Raw genomic sequence first — 25,037 nt, forward strand, 5'->3', positions numbered from 1 at the left:
GCCTATGATGCACCCAGGGGAACATAGCTGAGACAAAACCAGGTGGAACAACAGCACCAGCCCAGGGAGAGGCAGGCACTGAGAGATGTGTGAGAGCACAAGCCCAGGGAAAGGCAGGAACTGAGAGCTATGTGTGAGCTCTGAGTGCAGCCGAGACAGAAACGCCAACTCTGTGAGAATTGGCACAAGGACAGCGGCACAGGGTGGGTCCAAGTCGCAGGTTCTGTGAACTCAAACAGTGTCTGGCCCACAGGGAAATACAGCCAGGACAGAAACACAAATACTGTGAGAATACAAGTGGCAGCAACATCAATCTGGGGCGGGGCTGGAACTGAGTGAACTGCTCCAGCTTCCATTAAGCACCCAAGGTTGTCAGGTTTCAGCTCCCCCTGTCACCTGGGGGCAGAGTATGGCAGCCTAGCCAAGGAGACATAGATCTCCCTGTGACTCAGGCAGTTGCAAACCCCTGGAGCATCTGCTCATTGTAGGGAACTGGGTCACAGCCCTGCAGAGTTACAAGTGACTGGATGTGACAGAGGTGTAAGGTGATGAAAGAGGCATCAACCTTCCCAGACTAATTCATTTGCTGGGGGTGGATGGGAGGGGGGGCGGTGCTTCTGACTCCACAGAGCACTGGAGCATACTCCCAGGGTGAGGCTGAGTCAGAAGTGCTGCTTTAGAGAGCCTAAGATGCATACTTGACCTGCCAGCAGACCTCTGTTATCTAGTTGCTAGAGACCTTTTGAACTTTCCCACTTGAGACTGGGTGCTGACTGGGATAATTGATTTGGAACTCTTGACCTGGGCCAATCACCCAAGGACTATCCAAAGTGGTACCCTGGGTGTGTGGTTGTGGGAAGGTTTGATTTTCCTTCTCCAGTTGTTGCCTGTGGGGGAGGGGGGTGACTTAGTTGCTGGTATTTCTCCACAGCTGAGACTTCAACCCAGAGTAACTGATTCATTAGGGTAGGACAGAGACCAGCTGAAAACAAGACAGAGCCACTTAGCCTAACCACACCAAGCAGGCCCAGCTTTTGGGCAAAGGGCTGGTTAATCACTACTCCTGGAGCCCCCCACCCAACTTCTCCTTAACTGCTCCTCTAGCTAAATGGTGTAAAATTATCATGGGGTGGAATCAGCAGAAAAACTCTAGTAACATAACCAGAGTAGATCAACTCCCCCCAAGGAATGATATAGCAGACATAACAGAAGATCCCATTTATAAACAGATGGCTGAGATGTCAGAAATCAAATTCAGAATTTGGATTGCAAATAAGATTAATAGAATAGAGGCAAAGTTTAAATTAGAAATTTGAGGAGCATTTCAAAAGTTATCTCAAGAATTCAACGAATTCAAAGACAAAATCACCAAAGATTTTGATGAATTGAGACAAGAATTTGCAGCCCTCAAAGATCTGAGAAATACAGTATAATCCCTCAGTAACAGAATGGAGCAAGCAAAAGAAAGGATTTCTGAAATTGAAGACAAAACTTTTGAAGGCTCCCAAACTCTCAAAGAGGAAGAGAAATGAAGAGCAAAAACAGATCATTCTCTCAGAGAGCTCTGGGATAATTCAAGGAGATCTAATATTCACCTTATAGGAATTCCTGAAGGTGATGAGCTTGCTGTGAAGGATACAGATGCTTTACTTCATAAAATAATCAAAGAGAATTTACCAGACATCCCAAGAGATTCTGAAATTCAGATAGCAGACAGTTTCAGAACCCCAGCACAACTCAACCCAAACAAGACATCCCCCAGGCATATCATAATTAACTTCACTAAAGTTAATATGAAGGAGAAAATTCTGAAAGCAGCCAGACGTAAGAAAACCATAACCTACAAGGAGAAGAATATTAGAATGACTGCAGATCTCTCTGCTGAAGAGGGTTGTCATCAACTTTTAATCTCCTAAAACAAAATAACTTTCAACCCAGGATCCTGTATCCAGCTAAACTGAGTTTCATTTATGATGGAGAAATTAAATACTTTAATGATATTCACATGTTGAAGAACTTTGCCATAACTAACCCAGCTCTTCAGGATATTCTCAGACCTATCCTCCATAATGACCAGTGCTATCCTCTACCACCAAAGTAAACTCACTGAGAAACTTTTTGATCAAATTCCAACTTCCACAGTGGCAAAAGGATTAAAAATGTCCACTGGACATTCAAAAAACTTGATACCCAAAATTCTACCGGGCTTATCAATATTTACAGTTAATGTGAATGGAATTGTCCTCTAAAGAGGCACAGGTTGGCTCACTGGATACAAAAACTCAGGCCAAATATCTGCTGCATACAAGAATTTCATCTTACCTTAAAAGATATAGACTTGGGGTGAAGGGATGGTCATCTATATTTCAGGCAAATTGAAATCAGAAAAAAGCAGGTGTTGCAATTTTATTTACAGATACAAATAGGCTTTAAACCAACAAAAATAAGGAAAGATAAGGATGGTTACTTCGTATTTCTTAAGGTAACACTCAACACAATGAGATCTCAATTAATAACATTTATGCACCCAACCAGAATGCACCTCAATTTATAAGAAAGACTCTGGGGATTGGAGGGATCACTTCTGAGGTTTATCTTACAAGGGTACAAGTGAATCTTTCTAAGAGTAGAATGTGAACGTTTTAAAATAATAACTAAGAAAATGACATGAAGGCTATGTTAAACCAGTTTGATGGAAGTGTTTCGGATTGTGTGTGAAAACCCCATACCTTACCCCGCAAGTGCATTAATGTACATAGTTACCATTAAATAAAAAAAAAAAAAGACTCTAACAGACATGAGCAACTTGATTGCCTCCAGCACTATGATAGTTGAAGATTTTAACACCCCTTTGGTAGTGTTGGATAGATCCTCCAATAAGAAACTAAGCAAAGAAATTTTAGACTTAAACTTAACATTCAACATTTGGATTTAACAGACATCTACAGAACATTTCATCCTAACAAAACTGAATACACATTATTCTCATCAGCCTATGGAACATCCTCCAAAATTGATCACATCTTAGGTCACAAATCTAACCTCAGCAAATTTAAAAGAATAGAAACTATTCTTTTCATCTTCTCAGACCATCATGGAATAAAAGTTGAACTCAGTAACAATAAGAATCTGCATAATAATACAAAAACATGGAAACTAAATAACCTTATGCTGAATGATAGCTGGGTTATAGATGAGATTAAGAAGGAAATTACCAAATTCTTGGAACAAAATGATAATGAAGACATTAATTACCAGAACCTCTGGGATACTGCAAAGGCAGTCCTAAGAGGGAAATTTATAACACTACAAGCCTTCCTCAAGAGAACAGGAAGAGAAGAAGTTAACAACTTAATGGGACATCTTAAGCAACTGGAAATGGAAGAATATTCTAATCCCAAACCCAGCAGAAAAAAGAAATAACCAAAAGTAGAGCAGAATTAAATGAAATTGAAAGCAAAAGGGTAATACAACAGATCAATAAATCAAAAAGTTGGTTTTTGGAAAAGGTCAATAAAATAGATAAACCTTTGGCTACCCTAACTAGAAAAAATTTCATCAATCAGAAATGACAAAGAGAAAATAACAACAGACTCCTCAGAAATTCAAAAACAGTTGCTGTGAAAGGTTGAAGTATGATTGTATGTGCCTTCCAGTGGTTTTCAAATGTGTGGAGATTGCAAAAGCATATCTCATGGTTTTTAAAATCTCATTCATCAGAGCACTTGAGGCTGGAGGTTGTGGCATCTACAGGTTGGAAGTTGAGTTTGGAGCTCCAGCCCGGATGATCCAGGTTGTTTGCAATGACTGAGGAAGAAGGTCCGCATTAAATGCAACACCAATGACACTATTGGGGACCTTAAGAAGTTGATTGCAGCCCAAACTGGCACCCTTTGGAACAAGATGGTCCTTAGGAAATGATACTCAATTTTTAAGGACCACGTGTCTCTAGGGGACTGTGAAATCCATGATGGGATGCACTTGGAGCTTTATTATGAATAGAGCAGACTTCCTTCCCCTACTGTACTGTTCTTTCCTCCCACACTGGTATGGATGCTTGTTTTTAAAAGCTTACATTAGAAAGGAGTCACCAATAGCCAGGAGGGAATATGCCCAAGTATTATTGTGACTACTGCAATACATATCTCACCCATGACTTTCCATCTGTGATAAAGACATCCTGCAGTGTGCAGGGAGGAAGCACAAAGAGAATGTGAGGGACTACTATCAGAAATGGATGGAAAAGCAGGCCCAGAGCCTGATAACAAAACAACAGCTGCGTTTCAACAAGGAAAAATACCTCCTACTCCATTCTCTGCTCCTCCTCCTGCAGGGGATATGATTCTACTTCCCCCCAATCTTCTGGGTCCTCCTCATCTTGGTATGATGCCAGCACCCCATAAGTGGGGCCCTCCAATGATGCCAATGATGGGTCCTCCTTCTCCTGGGATGATGCCAGTGGAACCTGCTCCTGGAATGAGGCCACACATGGAAGGTCACATGGCCAGTGATGCCTGGGCCCCCAATGATGAGATCTGCTTGTCCCATGTTGGTGCCCACTCATCTTGGAATGACTTGACCAGACAGATAAGGGTAGAGGGGAGTTTTCTTTATGTCAGTTTCATATTACTTGTTCTGTTTCCCCAGGAGATTGTGGTGCTGTGACTCTGGGTGTTTTCTGAATAGCATAATAAGGAAGATTTGCTCCTCCTTCCTATCAAAGAGAATAGTTTTGAAGGGAAGAAGTAAACTCAAAAAAAGGGGCAGTTCTCATTTATATTGTGAAATGTGAAAATAAAACTGTTCAATATTTTAGTTAAAAAATAAAATGAAATAAAAACTCACTTTAATGTGGAAGTTAGCAAAAGTGAGGCTGCAAAAGTACTGAAACCTGTAGAGAGGGAGCCTGCTGGGTGCTGTAGGCTGGCCGGCTGGCAGATGAGGAAGACCCTGCTTTTGAGGAAGAAAATGAAGAAATTGGAGGAGGTTCAGAAGGTGGACAGGGTAAAAGACGAGACTTTTTTTCTGAAGAATTGAGATGGATAATGTATGGCTTTGGAGATGACCAGAATCTTCATAGAATTCATTACTGAAATGACTCACAAGGCCATGTCTGTTGGCAGACAAGGTCGAGTACAAGTTGAAGATATCACCTTGATTTGAATGGATCCTAGGATGTTTGCTAGGTTTAAAGACTTGCTTACTATGAATGAAGAATTGAAACAGGCAAGAAAAGCATTTGAAGAAGCCAACTATGGATCTTGACATCTTTTGTAGTTTCTGAAACTCCATTATGTTCTAGAGAAACCATATGTAAGAATTGTTATATTTTCTACAGTAAGGTCCTGATATCTACCTATGTAGTGAAAGGTAGAGAAACTGAGTTTTCTGCCTTTATTTTCATGGCTTTGATTTTTATAGTGATATTGGATTAATTGCCTGCCTTATATAACCATACTTGAATTACTTATTGAGTTTTAATGATCAAACATAAGTTAAAGTACCTTTCAAAACATGCAGTTCTTTCTGACCATTAACAAAGGATGAAATATTAATAGTGTTCCTGTGTTAGGCATATTTTGCCATTCTGAGCTATGCTGTAGCTGTTCAGTATGTGAAATCTAAATGGCATCTTTGAAAGCTGAAATATGTGCTTTATATATTATGAAGTTTTTATATGAAAGTAGTCTGAGAGATTATTGTAGTGAACATTTTTTATGTTTCATTTAAAGGGATGATATAGGAAAAGACTTACTTTTTCTTTTTTTTTTATTAAATTATAGCTGTGTACATTAATGCAATTATGGGGTACAATGTGCTGGTTTTATATACAATTTAAAATACTTTCATCCAACTGGTTAACATAGCCTTCACCACATTTTCTTAGTTATTGTGTTAAGACATTTATATTTTACACTTAGTATGTTTAACTTCTACCCTTATAAAATGCACCATAGGTGTGGTCCCACCAATTACCCTCCCTCCATCCATCCTCCCCCATCCCCGCCCCTCCCTCTCCTCTTTCCCCTTCTTTTTGGGCTATAGTTGGGTTATAGCTTTCATATGAAAGTGTGGGTACTTGTAAATTGGTTTCATAGTAGGGCTGAGTACACTGGATATTTTTTCTTCCATTCTTGAGAAACTTTGCTAAGAAGAATATGTTCCAACTCTATGCATGTAAACATGAAAGAGGTAAAGTCTCCCCATCTTTTTTAAGGCTGCATAATATTCTATGGTGTACGAATACCAAAATTACTTCATCCATTCATGGGTCAGTGGGTACTTGGGCTTCTTCCATGACTTAACAATTATGAATTGGGCTGCAATAAATATTCTGCTGCAAAAAAAAGAATTCAAAAAATTTTTAATGAATATTATAAGAAACTCTATTCTCAGAAGTACGAAAATTTGAAGGAAATAGACCAATATTTGGAAGCAGGCCACCTTCCTAGACTTAGCCAGAAAGAAGTGGAAATGTTGAATAGACCTATATCAAGTTCTCAAATAGCATAAATTGTACACAATCTCCCTAAAAAGAAGAGCTCGGGACCACATGGCTTCACATCAGAGTTCTTTTTTTTTTTTAATTAAATCATACTTGTGTACATTAATACTATAATGGGGTACAGTGTGTTGTTTCCAGATACAATTTGAAATACTTTCATCAAATTGGCCAACATAGCCTTCATGTCATTCTCATAGTTGTTGTGTTAAGACATTTATATTCCACATTCAGAAAGATTCACAAGTACCCTAATAGGATAAATCATAGGCGTGATCCCAGCAATCACCCTCCCTCCACCCATCCTCCCCCCTCCCCTCCCCTTCCTCTCCCCTTTCCCCATATTCTTGGGCTAAAACTGGGTTATAGCTTTCCTATGATAGCTAAAAATTAGTTTCATAATAGAGTTGAGTACATTGGACACTTTTTCTTCCATTCTTAAGATACTTTGCTAAGAGGAATATTTTCCAGCTCCATCCATGTAAACATGAAGGAGGTAAAGTCTCCATCTTTCTTTATGGCTGCATAGTATTCCATGGTGTACATATACCACAATTTATTGATCCATTCATGGATCGATGGGCACTTGGGCTTCTTCCAAGACCTAGCAATTATAAATTGGGCTTCAATGGACATTCTGGTACAAATATCTGTATTATAGTGTGATTTTTGGTCTTCTCGATATATACCTAGCAAAAGAATTATAGGATGAAATGGCAGATCTATTTTTAGTTCTCTAAGTGTTCTCCAGATGACTTTCCAAAAGGACATATTAGTTTGCAATCCCACCAGCAGTGCAGAAGTGTTCCCTTTTCTCCATAACCATGTCAGCATCTATGATTTTGTGATATGGGCTAATCTTACTGTGTTAGATGATATCTCAAAGTAGTTTTGATTTGCATTTCTCTGATGATTAAGGATGGTGAGCATTTTCTCATATATCTGTAGGCCATGCATCTGTCTTCTTCAGAGAAGTTTCTCTTCAAGTCCCTTGCCCATCCTGAGAAGGGATCACTTCTTCTTTTCTTGCTAATACGTTTGAGTTGTCTATGGATTCTGGTTATTAAACCTTTGTCAGATACATAACCAGCAAATATCTTTTCCCATTCTGAGGGTTGCCTGCTTGCTTTTCTTACTGTGTCCTTGGCTGTGCAGAAACTTTTTAATTTGATCAGGTCCCAGTAGTGTATTTTTGATGTTGCTTCAATTGCCCAGGGGGTCCTTCTCATAAAATATTCGCCCATGCCAATTTCTTCAAGAATTTTCCCTACACTTTCTTCTAGTGTTTTTATAGTTTCATGTCTTAAATATAATCTTCAATCCAGTGAGAGTCTATCTTAGTGGTGACAGGTGTGGGTTTAGTTTCAGTCTTCTGCAGGTCGCCAGCCAGTTTTCCCAGCACCATTTGTTAAATAGGGACTCTTTTCCCCACTCAATGTTTTTAATTGGCTTGTCAAAGATCATATAGCAATAAGTAGCTGGGTTCATATCTTGGTTCTCCATTCTGTTCCATACATCTACCTCTCTGTTTTTGTGCCAGTACCATACTGTTTTGATCACAATGGATTTATAGTATAGTCTGATGTCTGGTAGCGTGATTCCTCCTGCTTTGTTTTTGTTTCTGAGTAATGTCTTGGCTATTCGAGGTTTTTTCTGATTCCATATAAAATGAAGTATTATTTTTTTGAGGTCTTTAAAGTATAACAATGGAACTTTAATAGGGATTGCATTAAAATTATATATTGCTTTAGGTAGTATAGACATTTTAACAATGTTAATTTTTCCTAGCCATGAGCATGGTATGTTTTTCCATTTAACATTTTCAGCTATTTCTTTTCTCAGAGTTTCATAGTTCACTTTATAGAGATCTTTCACGTCCTTTGTTAGGTAAATTCCCAAATGTTTAATCTTCTTTGGAACTACTGTGAACGGAATAGAGTTCTTGACTATTTTTTCTGCTTCACTATTGTTGGTATATATAAAGGCTACCAACATATGGGTGTTGACATTGTAACCTGAGATGCTGCTGTATTCCTTTATCACTTCTAAGAGTTGTGTAGTAGCGTCCCTGGTGTTTTCTAGGTATACAATCATGTCATCTGCGAAGAGTGAAAGTTTGATCTCTTCTGATCCTATATGGATACCTTTAATCACCTTTTATTCCCTAATTGCAATGGCTAAAACTTCCGTTACAATGTTAAAGAGCAATGGAGACAATGGGCAACCTTGCCTGGTTCCTGATCTGAGTGAAAATGAATTCAATTTAATTCCATTCAATATGATATTGGCTGTGGGTTTGCTGTAAATGGCCTCTATCAATTTGAGAAAAGTCCCTTCTATGCCAATTCTCTTAAGTGTTCTGATCATGAAGGGATGGTGGATATTATCAAAAGATGTTTCTGCATCAATTGAGAGAATCATATGGTCTTTGTTTTTTAATTTGTTTATGTGATGAATTACATTTATAGATTTACGTATGTTGAATCATCCTTGAGATCCTGGGATAAAACCCACTTGGTCATGGTGTATAATTTGTTTGATGTGTTGCTGGATTCTGTTTATTAGGATCTTGTTGAATATTTTCATATCCATATTCATTAGTGATATTGGTCTATAGTTTTCTTTTCTTGTTGGGTTTTTTCCTGGTTTGGGGATCAAGGTGATATTTGCTTCATAGAATGTGTTGGGTAGTATTCCATCTTTTTCTATATTTTGGAAAAGGTTTAGTAGTATAGGTACTAGTTCCTCTTTAAAGGTTTGGTAGAATTCTGACATGAAGCCATCTGGTCCCGCGCTTTTCTTTTTAGGGAGATTTTGTATAGTTGATGCTATTTCAGAGATTGATATAGGCCTGTTCAACATTTCCACTTGGTTCTGACTAAGTCTTGGAAGGTGGCGTGCTTCCAAGTATTGGGTGATTGCCTTCAGATTTTCATATTTCTGAGAGTAAAGTTTCTTGTAGTATTCATGAAGGATTTCTTGAATTTCTGAGGGATCTGTTGTAATTTTTTCTTTACCATTTCTGATTGATGAAATTAGAGATTTAACTCTTTTTTTCTTGGTTAGGTTGGCCAAAGGTTTATCAATTTTATTGACCTTTTCAAAAAACTATCTTTTTGATTTGTTAATGTGTTGTATGATCCTTTTGTTTTCAATTTCATTTAATTCTGCTCTAATTTTGGTTATTTCTTTTCTTTTGCTGGGTTTCAGATTGGAGTGTTTTTTCTTTTCCAGTTGCTTGAGATGTCCCATTAAGTTGTTAACTTCCTCTCTATTTTTTTTCTTGAGGAAGGCTTGCAGTGCAATAAATTTCCCTCTTAGGACTGCCTTTGCAGTATCCCAGAGGTTCTGATAACTCATCTCTTTGTTATCATTTTGTTTGAAAAATTTGGTAATTTCCTTCTTGATCTCATCTCTGACCCACCTATCATTGAGCATAAAGTTATTAAGCATCCACATTTTTGTTTTGGTCTGCAGATTCCTGTTGTTACTGAGTTCAACTTTTATTCCATGGTGGTCTGAGAAGATGCAAGGAGTAATTTCTATTCTTTTAAATTTTCTGAGGTTAGACCTGTGACCTAAGATGTGGTCTATTTTGGAGTATGTTCCGTGGGGTGATGAGAAAAATGTGTATTCAGTTTTATTAGGGTGAAATGTTCTATAGGTGTCTGTTAAATCCAAATGCTGACTGGTTAAGTTTAAATCTAAAATTTCTTTGCTAAGCTTCTTGTTGGAGGATCTATCCAGCACTGCCAAAGGAGTATTAAAATCTCCGACTATGATGGGTAATCAGGTTGCTCATGTCTGTTAGAGTGTCTCTTATAAATTGAGGTGCATTCTGGTTGGGTGCATAAGTATTGATAATTGAAATCTCATCAAATTGAGTATTACTTTTAACAAATACAAAGTAACTATCCTTATCCTTGCTCACTTTTGTTGGTTTAAAGCCTATTGTATCTTCAAATAAAATTGCAACATCTGCTTTTTTTCTGCTTTCCATTTGCCTGGAATATAGATGACCATCCCTTCACCCTGAATCTATATTTGTCTTTTAGAGTAAAATGGGATTCGTGTATGCAGCAGATATCTGGCCTGAGTTTTTGTATCCAGTCAGCCAGCCTGTGCCTCTTTAGAGGGCAATGTAAGCCATTTGCATTGATTGAGAATATTGATTAAAGCTGGAATAATTTTGGGTATCAAGTTTCTCAAAAGTCCAGTGGACATCTTTCATACTTTTGCCATTGTGGAAGTTGGAATTTCATCAAAGTTTTCTGGGTGGGTTTATTTACGTGGTGGAGGAATGCGCTGATCATTATGGAGGATAGGTCTGAGAATATCCTGGACGGCTGGTTTAGTTATGGCAAATTTCTTCAACATGTGAATGTAATTAAAGTATTTAATTTCTACATCATCAATGAAACTGAGTTTATCTGGATACAGGATTATGGGTTGAAAAGTATTTTGTTTTAGGAGATTAAAGGTCAGTGACCACCCTCTTCTAGCCTAAAAGGTTTCAGCAGAGAGATCTGCAGTCATTCTAATTTTCTTCCCCTTGTAGGTTAAGGTTTTCTTCCATCTAGCTGCTTTCAGAATTTTCTCTTTCATGTTAACTTTAGTAAAGTTGATTATGATATGCCTGAGGGATGTCTTGTTTGGGTTGAGTTGCACTGGGGTTCTTAAACTATCTGCTATCTGAATTACAGAATCCCTTGGCATGTCTGGAAAGTTCTCTTTCATAATTTCATGAAGAAGTGCCTCTGTGTTTTGTGAAGCAACTTCATCACCTTCAGGGATTCCTATAAGGCGAATATTAGTTTTCTTCGAATTATCCCAGAACTCTCTGAGCGAGTGATCCATTTTTGCTCTCCATTTGTCTTCATTTTTGTGTGCTTGGGCACATTCAAATCTTTGTCTTTAGTGTCAGAGATCCTTTCTTCTGCCTGCTCCAATCTCTGACCAAGGGATTCAACCATACTTTTCAGATCTTTGAGGACTGCAGCCTCTTGCTTTAGTGTGTCATAGTCTTTGGTCATTTTATCTTTGAAATCATTGAATTCTTGAGACAGCTTTTGAATAATTTGAAATTCTAGTTCCCTCCTTTCCTCCATTCTGTTGATCTTATTCGCTATCCAGATTCTGAACTTGATTTCTGACATCTCAGCCATCTGTTTATGGTAGGGATCTTCAATTGCATCTGCCCCATCCTTGGGGGGGGGGGTTGTTAATCTACTCTGGTTGTTGTGGTTACCAGAGTTTTTCCGCTGATTCTGCCCCATGCTGAATTTGCACCTTTCAAAGATAGTCCCTAAAACTGTTCTGGCAGTGGCTTCTTCTGGTTGTCTAGAGAGACAGGGCGTGTGTACCCAGAAAAGCCTCAGGAATGTAAGGCTTATTGTTCCCACTGCTGCAGCTATTGCTTTTTGCCTTGGGGTCTCACCACTCCACTGTGGTTCCCTCTCAACTGGCCATCCTCTCACAGTTTTCAGACCGGGCCTGGAATGCTGGAGCCCTGAGAGGTGGGGGAGAAACCTGCAGGCAGCTGTGCAGGGGATGATCAGCCCTCGGTGCATGCCACTGGGGAGCCCCCAAGGAGCAGGGACAGCAACAGGCAGGCAGCCGCACATGGAATGCGCTAGCTGGATGGATCAGTCCTCGGTGTGCTCAGCCAGGGAGCCCCCAAGGAGCAGGGCTAGCAACCAGTGGGTAGCTGCACGGGGGATGCGCTGGCTTGGTGGATCAGTCCTCAGTGGTGCCATCAGGGAGCCCCTGGCAAGCCCCCAGGGAGTGGGGACAGCAGCCAGGCAGGTGGCCGGGCACAGGACATGCTGGATAGTGGGATTTAGTCTTGGGCATGTGTAGGCAGCAAGCCCCTGGAGACTGGGGCAGGCAGCCGGGCGCGGGATGTGCTAGCTGGTGGGATTCAGTCCTGGCACATGCTGGCAGAAAGCCCCCGGGGAAGCAGGGGAATCAGCCAGGCAGCTGGAGCAAGACACGCTGGCTAGCAGGACTCAGTCCTGGGTGTGTGCCAGAGGCCAGCCCCGGGAAAGTGAGGACAGCATCTAGGCAGGCAGCCGGTGCGGGACACACTGGCTCATGGGATCAGTCTACGCAGACCATGCGTGGTTCAAGCCGTTCTCCCGGTGCAGGACGGAGGCTTGATCCCACAGGGGTGGGGAGACGTTGCTCTTGGGTCTCCTCTCACTATCTCTCCAGGCAAGGGGGAAAAGGATGGATTGGAAATTCAAAATGGCAGTGCGAATGCCAGTTCCACTTTTCTGCCTGGGAGAGGATGTTCTGAGTCTCAGCAGGGTCCCTCCAGGGGAGTAGACCCCACTGTCAGTAGCTCTCACTCGTGGTGTGAGATAATAAGTCCTCAGTTTATCAGTCACCTGTAGGAGACTCAGAGGAACGGTTGAAGAGAAAACAAAGGAAAAACACAACTTTTGGTGGGGAGGGGATGGACACTTTTCCTTAGGGGTGTATTATGTACCTGTAGATTGCTTTCTACAATCGCCGCTTGCCTCAGCAGAGGTGTCCTGCTGGTATCACTCTTCTCTCTCTGCTGAGCTCCCAGTCTTCAACTTTTTTGGATATTTTCTGGACTTTATCCTTCCCTCTGGACAGGAGCTTCTGTCGGAGGCTGATACCTGTCGGCCCTCCACCATCATCCCACATCAGATGTCGATCAAACCTTTAAAGAGGAACTAGTACCTATATTACTTAACCTTTTCCAAAATATAGAAAAAGAAGGAATACTACCCAACACACTCTATGAAGCAAACATCACCTTTATCCCAAAACCAGGAAAAGACCCAACAAGAAAAGAAAATTATAGACCAATATCACTACTGAATATTGATGCAAAAATATTCAACAGGATCCTGACAAACAGAATCCAGCAACACATCAAACAAATTATACACCATGACCAAGTGAGTTTTATCCCAGGGTCTCAAGGCTAGTTCAACATACATAAATCAATAAATACAAATCATCACATAAAATAAAAAAGACAATATGATTCTCTCAATTGATGCAGAAAAAGTTTTTATAATATCCATCAGATAATATCATGATCAGAACACTTAAGAAAAGTAGTATAGAAGGGACATTTCTTAAACTGATAGAGGCCATCTACATCAGACCCACAGCCAATATCATATTGGATGGAGTTAAATTGAAAACATTTCCACTCAGATCAGGAACCAGGCAAGTTTTCCCATTGTCTCTACTGCTTTTCAACATCATAATGGAGGTCTGAGCCATCATAATTAGGCAAGAAAAGGCAATCAAAGGTATCCAAACAGGGTCAGAAGAGATTAAACTTTCACTCTTCACAAATGATGATTGTATACCTGGAAAAACACCAGGGATTCTACTACAAAACTCTTAGAAGTGATCAAGGAATACAGCAGCGTCTCAGGTTACAAAATCAACCCTCATAAATCTGTAGCCTTTATATATACCAATAATAGTCAACCTGAAAAACCAGTCAAGAACTCTATTCCTTTCACAGCAGTGCCAAAGAAGATGAAATATTTGGGAATTTACCTAACAAAGGACGTGAAAGATCTCTATAAAGAAAACTATGAAACTCTGAGAAAAGAATTAGCTGAAGATGTTAACAAATGGAAAAACATACCATGCTTATGGCTGGGAAGAATCAACATTGTTAAAATGTCCATACTACCCAAAGCAATATACAACTTTAATACAATCCTTATTAAAGCTCCACTGTCATACTTGAAAGATCTTGAAAAAATAATACTTCATCTTATATGGAATCAGAAAAAACCTCGAATAACCAAGATATTACCCAGAAATAAAAACAAAGCAGGAGGAATTACACTACAGACCTCAGACTATACTGTAAATTCATAGTGATCAAAACTGCAGGGTACTGGCACAAAAACAGAGAGGTAGATTTATGGAACAGAATAGAGAAGCAAGAGATGAACCCAGCTACTTATCATTATTTCATTTTCAATAAGCTAATTAAAAACATTCAGTGGGAAAAATTCCCTATTTAACAAATGGGGCTGGGTGAACTGGCTGGTGACCTATAAAAGACTGAACTGGACTCACACCTCTCACCATTAACTAAGATAGACTCTCACTGGATTAAAGATTTAAATTTAAGACAGGAAACTATAAAAACACTAGAAGAAAGTGCAGGGAAAATACTTAAATAAATCAGCCTGGGCAAATATTTTACAAGGAGGACCCCCGGCAATTGAAGCAACACCAAAAATATATTACTGGGACCTGATCAAACTAAAAAGCTTCTGCACAGGCAAGAACACAGTAAGTAAAGCAAGCAGACAGCCCTCAGAATTGGAGAAGATATTTGCAGATTATGTCTCCAACAAAAGTTTAGTAACCAGAATCCACAGAGAACGCAAATGTATCAGCAAGAAAAGAAAAAGTGATCCCATCTCAGGGTGGGCAAGGGACTTGAAGAGAAACTTCTCTGATGAAGACAGGCACACGGCCTATAGACACATGAAAAATGCTCATCATCCTTAATTATCAGAGAAATGCAAATCAAAACCACCTTGATAAACTCTTAACTCCAGTAAGATTAGCACACATCACAAAATCTCCAAACCAGAGATGTTGGCGTGGATGTGGAGAAAAGGGAACATTTCTACACTGCTGGTGGGAATGTAAACTAATATGTTTTTTTTGGAAGGATGTTTGGAGAACACTTAGGGGTCTAAAAATAGACCTGCCATTCAATCCTACAATCCCTCTGTTAGGTATATATCCAGAAGACCAAAAATCACTTTATAACAAAGATATTTGTACCAGAATGTTTATTGCAACCCCATTCATAATTGCTAAGTCAAGAAAGAAGCCCAAGTACCCATTGACCCACGAATGGATCAATAAATTGTGGCATATGTACACCATGGAATATTATGCAGCCTTAAAAAAGATGGAGACGTTATCTCTTTCATGTTTACGTGGATGGAGTTTGAACATAACTCTTTTTAGCAAAGTATCTTAGGAATGGAAGAAAAAGTATCCAATGTACTCAGCCCTACTGTGAAATCAATTTATAGCTTTCATATGAAAGCTATAACCCAATTATAGCCCAAGAAGAAGGGGAAAGAGTATGGGGGGGAGGAGAATGAGTTGGAGGGAGGATAATTGGTGGGACCATGCCTACTGTGCATTTTACAAGGGTACATGTTAAATTTACTATAAAGGCTTAATACAATAGCTAAGAACATGCTGTGAAAACTATGTTAACCAGTTTGATGAAAATATTTAAAATTGGGTATAAAACCAGCACATTGTACCCATGATTACATTAACATACACAGTTATGAATTACAGAAGTGTAAGGTAGGGCAGAAGACTAAGCAAAGACATGGAGACAGCAAAATGGGTGGAGTTTTCTTGAGAGATTAGAAAGAGGAATTGCCTGTGGAGGCAGAATGGCCATATTGCAGGAAGTGGAGTGGGCTTCATATTCCTAACATAGAGGAATGATAACTTCTGTTTTAGGAAGTGTAATTTAACAGCAAGATTTAAGGGGAAGTTTGAAATCAAGTGAGAACAGAGATTAAGGAGCACAACTAAGATGTCTCTGCAGCATTCTAAGCATAAAATTCAAGGGGACAGACTTAACAGTTGGCTGTGAAAGTGGAAAACAATGGCCCTGAGATTAACTACAGGGGAAATTGGGAAGGATTTGATAATTCTCAGATAGTAGACAGAACTAAATGGTAGTCAAATTTTGAGGAACATCAAAGAAAAAACTGGAGAAAAGAGATAACTATCATGAAAGTTGCAAAAGTGAACTCATTTTACTCTCTGAACTTACCCTATGTCCATTTATTCTTGGGGTATTTTCTTATATGTCAACCTTCACCAGCATTGCTGAAGAACCTGGATCTTGGTTGAGAACGCTGGAGAATTGGGACCTACTTTTTAACTTTTTCAATATAAACCCTGGTAGAGGACTATTTGTAAACAGGCACTACATTTTTGACCCTTTATTATGACATTTTTGAATTTATGGAAGAGTAGAGAGTATGTATGATGAACAACCCCCATGTACAACAATTACTAACTTTAGGCAGAGTAAAGGCAAGGCGGGGCACCCATAGTGAGAATTTGCATATTCATTATATACACTATATTTGGACAGAGAAAGAGACAGAGAGGCTATATACAACTCATGCTCATTAAAGAGCCTTTAGAAAATATATACATAAAAGGATAAAAATACCTCACAACCCAGACGGCCACTGTAAATGCTTTGGGTCTTCAATTTATTATTAAATGAAGATTAATCACAGAATGAAATGAATTAACAGTATTTTTGATAACAAATACTATATCTGCATCAAATATGCTTTGATAATTCAATAACAAATGATTAAGCCATAGATCATATTCGATAATTCTTTGCAATTTTACATGTTCTTTTTTGCTTCTGTCTCTCTAGCTTAATGTTTTAAAAGCAATAGTGAAAGTCTATATCGAGATTTTTTTTTCTCATTTGAGATATGGGTGGGTTTTTTCCCCAATAATTGCACATTCCAATACAATTGCTGGTTTTCTTCTCTTGATACCTTGGGAATTAGAACCATAATAATCGTTTACCAGAATTACCAGCTTATAACGTCTCCTTTAACCTAGTGTACTTTACCAGCAATCCTCAAGCTTCTGTTTTATGCTGAGAGCCATAATGGGCTAAGAAATCAATGTGACCATGAGAAACAGCTACATAACCCTCTGTAGGAGCAGCCTGCACCTCTAACAGTGGGAGAGCACTTTTCCTCTGTCCCATGAAGGGCTTCCAAATTTCATTTCAATGTAACATAAATTCTACCACCACCCCTCTTCCTTTTAATAAAGATTGAACCTGACATCCCATGATGTCTGTGCCCAGAATTCTAGAAAAGAGGGAAACATAGGAACAGGAAAGCTTCTCAAGGTTCCTTTCTGGGTCAGAGTTGGGACGCCCTGCTGAGAGGCTCCAAAAGAGCGCTTATATCCAGATATTTTAGAAGTCTTTTTTTTTGTTGTTTGTTTGGTTTTTTTTTTTGGAGACAGAGTCTCAAGCTGTCACCCTGGGTAGAGTGCTAGGGCATCACAGCTCACAGCAACCTCAAACTCTTAGACTTAAGCAATTCTCTTGCCTTGGCCTCCCAAGTAGCTGGGACTACAGGTGCCCGCCACAATACCCGGCTGTTTTTTGTTGTTGTTGCAGTTGTCATTGTTGTTTTAGCTGGCCCAGGCTGGGTTTGAACCCACTAGCCTTTTTATTTAAAGTTCAAGGACACTTAGAATGTGTAAGATTAAAGGCAAATTTGAATAAATACTAATTGCATCATTAATTCAATGTTATAATCAGACAGTCTTTTTCATAGACCATGTTTGAACCCAACTTACAGAAGAGAATATAAATATATATTTTGCAGATTCCATAAATGGGCTCTCAATGCATAATAATAGTCAACTAGAAATTAGTAATTGCCATCTACTAGCATATTTCTTCTGCCTTGTGATTCCCAGTAATATTTATATTCATTTGTAACCCATAGAGTTTATTATTGTTCCTCTGAAGGAATTTTCATTACACATGGATGGCAGCTAAGATTGTATGAATATACATTACCTGTTGTGGTCTTCTTTCTACCAATACTTTCAATTTCTGATTTTAACATTTGTGACTTTTGACAATTACTATAAATGAATATAATAATAATTATTGTTCTGTGTGCAAGATGTTTTGTTTGAAAGGTTCAGTTAATGCCCAAGGACAGACTTTTTAATTACAGAAAAGCCAGGAGATATTTCTTCATTTGAACTATTTGTTTTTGTGTCTTTCTAACAAGTGGACTCCCTGTGATGAGATTTGAATTGCATGAGAAAATGTATGCTCTTATAATTGACTATGTAGTACTCATGTAAATTGTGATATTTTATTATAAATGTACATATTAAGAGACCCCAATGAAGCCTCTAGAGAAAGAAGGAGCTGTTTCCTATGGATCCTTTCTAGAGTTTTAACACAGCCAAAAAGGAAATCTTGAAACTTGTAATTGTTTTGGAGTGCATTTTGTTGAATGTCATATAACTTGATCAAAAAAATTTAATGAAATTAATAAAATAATTGTGTTTCCAAAAAGCTAAACATTACTATTATTCACTTTGTCAATTCCCAGTGCATATTAACTAATGAGTATTAGTCTACAGAAGACTGCAATCTGATGATCTTATTTTCGTTAATGGGACCACAATTTAATTGAACCAGAGTATCAGCTCTGGTTATTGAAGTTGAGCATTCAGCTACTGATGACAAGATGCAGTGGTCCACTAAGCACAAATCAAAATTAGTAATTTGCTCAAAAATTAGAAGGCAGTTTCCCAAGTGCCCTTCTTCCATAGCAGCAATCTTATTTGATTTTTATTCTCTTTTAAATGAGAAAAGACTGACATGTCTAGCTCCTAGTAAAACTGGAAATGGGAAAATTAATGCTTCTTAGCAAAAAACATGAAATAATCATTTATCTTTGACATTAGTGAGATCTTTATTAAATTTCTTCTTTGAGTTCTACATTATGAAATAACAAAATATACTGTGAAGTCAAGGAACCTAAAAGGAAAAGGTATTGAATTCTGATTTCAGGGGGGAAAAAAAGACATTCTTTAATTTCTTCTTTTCTAAACTAGACTTTTGGTTAGCCTTGGTTTAGGATTGTTGGTTAAAGAGATCCCACAACTTTTAGTTCCAATGCGTGATAAAAATTCAAAATAAACTCTGTCATCTTCTGTATTTGAATAACATATTCCTTTTCCTCATCATTAGTGAACTGAAACATAACTTCCATTCCTAAACTATGAATTTTATTTAAGTGTGAAAGGATTTTAATATGAATTTGATAGGTTATCTGTGAAATCTCTTCTAGCAAAGAGATCACAAGCTATTTATAGAGTGAATTTCAATTTTTCTGTAAAATGTCTGCTAAATTATTGAAAAACAATAATAAAAACATAATAGTGAATAGAAAAAATGCATTTAATCGGTTTGATAATTGTGTTATTTCTGCAGGTTTGACTCATGCCAACCTTACATTTTTCCTTTAGATGTTTCTGACAGCATTGTTTGTAATAACAAACACCTGGAGACAAACTCCTGGTTTACAGTAGGAAACCGATCAAATAACCACACACTAAGATATTATGCAGCTGTACAGAGAATGAGCCGCTCTGCCTGTGCTAGTCTGGAACGGTCTCAAAACTGTGTCAGTCACTGAAAAATGGAAATCAAGAATGCTGTTTCAGTATAATCTCACTTATATAAATAAAAAAGTCACCTCGGTATGATATATGCATAAAATTTTTTAAGGAAACAGAAGAAACTTAATTATTTTTGAAAACAGGGACTACTAGAGGCAGAGGCAGGGAGATAAGACTTTTAATTCTCATGTCATAACCTTCCCTATTAGAGAATTTTAATTTTCAAACTACAGTCATGACTTTTGTCAACAGATGTATTATATTAGAGCAATAATGTAATTTTTCTAGTTTCTTCTCCATGCTTTTCTGTAGTTTGAAAAATCCTAAGAATTTCTATAAAATTTAAAATATTTCTCTATTTAATAGCAGTATTGTTTTTTAAAATATGTAATAGGAAGGAAATACAGACTTATTGCCAAAGTAAAGGCTATATATAATTAACTGTTAAACAACTATGTTTTATTTATAGTTAATGGGTTATATATATGTTACCTACACTGCATCAATATGAATTTTGAAATATTTTAATTAAACTGTGAATTTTCATGTACTTTTTAACTAGTGGTGAACTGAGGGTTGTAACTATCAGTGATCTCTGGTAACTTCTTTCTGCCACATAACTCTGTTTTTATTTTCAGCACAGCATTTATCACTATCTGATATTTTCTTGTTTACTTGGTTGTCTCTTTATTGCTGTCTCCCCCACTAGAATGTGAAACAGGGGTCCTATTTATTATTGTGTCCCTACCTCCTAGCTTGATGCTTAGCACTTACCAGGCTCTCAATAAATACTTGCTGATTGAGTGATTAAATAAATGAATGAATGCTAGCCAAATGATCTGAGCAGATAAAGGATATTTAGCAACAAATTTAGTGAGTTTTTTCTGTGTTCCAAGTACCAAAACCCTTTACATAGCCTCTCTCATTTAATCTTCTTTCACATCCTTTAATGCAGATACTGTCATCATCATCCTTTTTTCTATGATTGACATATGATAACTGTACATATTTGTGGGGTACAATGTGATACTTCAATATACATAAATTATATAATGATCAGATTAGGGAAATTTGCATATCCATTATCCATTTATTATTTCTTTGTAATGAGAACAATCAAAAACCTGTCTTCCAGCTATTTTGAAATATACCAGAGCTGTCCAGAATGTATCAAGCCATCTATGTCTCTATTTTTCATATTACATCATATTGTATGGCTGGATACATTCCAGACAGCCCTTATATGATATATTATTATTGTTACTTCTACTCAATAATTGCCTTTTGGCAGATAAGGAAACTGAGGCTCGAAAAGATCAGGTAATTAGTGAACAATAGAGCTGGCATGTGGCAGGCAGTCTGGTTTTGAGATAGATTCTTAGTTACTGACTCCTTTTAACCAATTTCTCTTTATTAGGTTCAAGCATCGTCTCCTGGGAAGCCTTCTTCTTCCCTTCTTCTTCTCTTGCAGGAAACCACCCTAGGTCCAAGCCCAAATGGTGGAAATTATCTACTAAGACCCATAAATAAGCTGCACCATAAACAAATTATTCAAAATGGAAAGTTTTCCTAATACAATGAAAGTTTCCCTAAAAAATGAAAAGTTTCTTTGCTCATTAAAAATAAAGAACAAAAACTAGGCTAATTCTGAGTTTTTAATAAATTAAGAGTTTATGAAGAGAAGTGAAGAAAAGTAATATCCTATGCTTTATTACTTTTTATCTTACATAAATAGCCTAACTTTACACGTGAATGATGTTTTTACATTGTCTAAGCCCCTATTCCAGTTCAGAAGAAAATTATGGCTTCTTATTTTAGTTTTTAATATTATTTGATTGCCCTTCAAAAATATCTTAAACTTTTTATAATGAGGAAAGGCTAAAGTGCTGGTTTTAATTATTTGCAAAAGTTGAAGACTGATTTTAATCACCCAAAGCCTTTCCTGCTTTAGTCATTTACTTATCTGTTTTTCTTTTCATCATGCTTCCAGAGTTTACAGACTGACAATCTTCTAACAGGTCTAAAAAAGTTTTTAATTAAAATACTTCATATTAGGTACACACTCTCAAATTAGTCACAGTTCCCCCTGCATTCTACGTCTGCCTGCTTGTCATGTATGTGTATCTGGCAAACTTCAGTTTGCCCTGCTGCCCCTACCACCAACCCCCTACTCTCTTCCCTTTGAAAGAAGGTATTATGGAATTATGTTCTGTGAGTAATTCCTCACAAATCTCATTAGACCTCATGATGTGCACTGAATTACCATGTTCGTGAAGTTTTGATACTTATCTATACAATCATTAATAATATCTACTTTTTGAGACAGGAAATAAGTTTTTAGTTAGATAGCTTCAAAATACTAGGTAGAAAATAAATAGCAGATGTGGGAAGTGTCCCCTCTGATGCCTGCCTGGCCCACAGAGGGCAGAATCATGTGTGGTGAAAAGAAGGCACAAAGAAGCTCTGAGACACTTGGGTTCTGACCCCAGCTCTGGGTGAGGTCAGTTCTCTAAACATTGTGAGTGTGAGAACAATTCTCTAAACATTGTGAGCCTCAGTTTCTTCTTTTGTGGAGATGCAATAAGAATATCACACTGGGTGATTAGAAATTGCATAGAGATTGAGTATGTATCATGATATCCATTATTCCTGAAGCCTTAAATTGAATTATGTCCTGACCCCCAAAACTAGATAGTGGAACCCTTTAAACACACTTAAAACCTTTTGGACTTTTCCTTTATAGCTTCTATCACAGATATAATCATGTTGTTATTTATGAGTCACTTGGCTTTCCTATTCATCTTCCCTATGAGTCTACCTTACTCCCTGTCATACTGCCCTAGTATGAGTACCTGCTCAGACTAGGTGCCTGATCACTAGTGAAAGAATGGGCGAGTAGAGGAATAAATGACTGTGAACAGACTTTGTAAACTGTTGAAGACTGTTCAGAATGGAAGGCATTAATAATATTGAGTAAGCATTTGCTCCCTACTAGGGTCATGATTTAACATAGCACATGTATTATTTTATGTAATTTAATGGCATGACTTAAATACTGCTGTTATCCCAATCTTACAGTGAAGAAGGCGAGGCTTGAAAAGGCTAAGTACCTTGTCTAAAATAATATTGCTCTACTAGATCAGCTTTTCTTGTTATTTTTTATATTCTTTAGAACAATACACACGTACTAAAATAAAAAATAATCCAATTCAAAGTCTGAATTTTTGTACCAGATTTAATTCTGATTTGATTTTTAGATAATAGATGTAAGTCTTGAGCATGACCCCTCAGTGATTAGAGTTGAAATTTCAGCAGGTTTTTCTGGTTAAGCTTTGACAGCTCTGCAAACTTAAATGACTATAATAATTAGAACATTGTATCTTGAGACAAAAATGAATGTTTATTTTTCTAAAAGACAATTAGAGAGTAGACCCTCAGGTTTTACAATCTAACTACAAAGGCATGTACCCCTCAGTAAAATAGCAAAATAATTAATGGTAACATCTCTGACCTACACAAGTTCATTTTCTGCAAACTCAAGAAAATGAAATGCCTAGAGCATGACTTTAATCTAATCTTGATTTTTAACCTTATATTATGCATATTGATATCAGTTCTTAAAAGAGCTCCTTTTAGAATTCAAAAGTATGCGTTTTTGCTTGTAGTTTTCTTTCATTAAGATTTTTCTCATTATAGAAACTTTGTTCCTTCTTTTTCTTTTTGAAACCAAAGTTCTAAATTAGTTTTCTTAGTAGATTTTAATTATGACCCTATTATAGTAGATACATAGCATAATATATGTTTAGAGAGATAATTATGACAGTTAATATGATTATAAGCAGAATTATTAAAGTGAAATAGGATTAATTGATGTGTTCGTTGTAATAACAAGCTTAAAGGGGTCTGTTAATTAAAGATATACTACATACTGGAATATTGATATACTTTGTGGATTTGCAGGGAAATAGAAAGTCTTTAAAAGTTTGAAGTCTTTAAAAGTAGACTTAAATTTAAATACATAGTAGTGTATTACTCTTTAAAGAAAATCCTATAGTAGATCTTCTTTGTAAAATACAGAATATTTTTTTGTGTGTGTGTGATTTAAGGAATTAAGGTATAACAGAGTTTTAGATGTATCTTTAGTAGTTACTGGGTATCTGCTGCTAAGCAAGAGATTCCCCTAAGAAATTCAAAAGTATTTAGGAGTTATAATTTTAAACTATGAAGAAGTTATGTTCATTTTGTCAGACTTGTAATTCAAAGTATATCAGTATGATTTCTGAAATATTCCCCCCATCCATAATATTCTCTTTTCTCTTTTTTTAATCTTGTTTATTATCTATAATTTTGGTGAGATTTATCTATCGTCTACCATGTACTAAGCTGGACTTAGCAGATGAGGGTTCATATAGTAACAAATAAATGTTTTTCTACTCAAAAGAACTCACATTAATTGAAGAGAACCTACATATAGGTAAATAATATTTAAAAAAAAAAAAAACATGAAGGAATCTGTCCTTTTAAGATATTTGAACAGAAAAAAAAAAGGCACATAGCTGAATAGTTCCCAGGTTTAGAAGGGGGAGCTGGTAAGGAACTCCCAACTAGCCCCATGCCATATCCCTCAGTGGCCATTTTTCTCTGAGAAAATCAATGTTTGAGAACAAAATAAATAATCTAGACTTTGTCCCACCTAGTCATAAAAGGTATAAATGATGTGTACAGTTTGAGTATCATTTCTTCTGTTATCAATGCTGACAGACTAACAATGTTTTATTGACTCTAAATGGATATTTATAAATGGCTAGAAAAAAATACAGAGGCACACATAGCCAAGTCTATTTGGTAACACTAGGCAATTTCAAATGTAACCTGAATAGCCTCTGATTGAGGTGCCTTAGTACTGCTGCTATTGAGAGCCTTGCCATTTATAGGAAGATTAATGTCTTATTCATTGTTGACTTTTCTCTGTGATCCTCCAAACCTTGGAGTTGTCCAGTGCGGTCCAATCTTCCTCCTTGATTTGCACCTGAAACTTCCAGGTGGATTTTTCTTAAAATGAAATTATAGCCATAGAAATACTTGTGTCATTTAACCCAGCCTCCTCTGACTCATTCAATGATTCATTCATTTTGCTCAGCAAGAATCTATCATGTGCCTACTCTATGTCAAGCACTGGGCTGTGTGCTGACTATGCAGGGTGACAGAGCAGTTGTCAAGTGTTTATATCTACTAAAGCACACATATTAGAGAAGTCCATACATACATACAAAAG

At 37.3% G+C, this 25,037-nt stretch overlaps 1 protein-coding gene and 3 pseudogenes across 2 annotated transcripts in view; all 4 read left to right on the forward strand.

Annotated features, from left to right (window-relative positions):
* CUNH3orf67 (chromosome unknown C3orf67 homolog) overlaps positions 1-25,037 on the forward strand; it is a 303,013-nt gene that overhangs the window by 140,957 nt on the left and 137,019 nt on the right. The gene's annotated exons all lie outside the window — the stretch shown is intronic.
* LOC111723745 lies at positions 3,695-4,002 on the forward strand (annotated as a pseudogene).
* LOC100957916 lies at positions 4,110-4,591 on the forward strand (annotated as a pseudogene).
* Positions 4,850-5,265, forward strand: LOC105886566 (annotated as a pseudogene).

The sequence above is a fragment of the Otolemur garnettii genome, unplaced genomic scaffold (genome assembly GCF_000181295.1).
Source record: "Otolemur garnettii isolate 467f Iridium unplaced genomic scaffold, OtoGar3 scaffold00015, whole genome shotgun sequence".
NCBI lineage: Eukaryota > Metazoa > Chordata > Mammalia > Primates > Galagidae > Otolemur > Otolemur garnettii.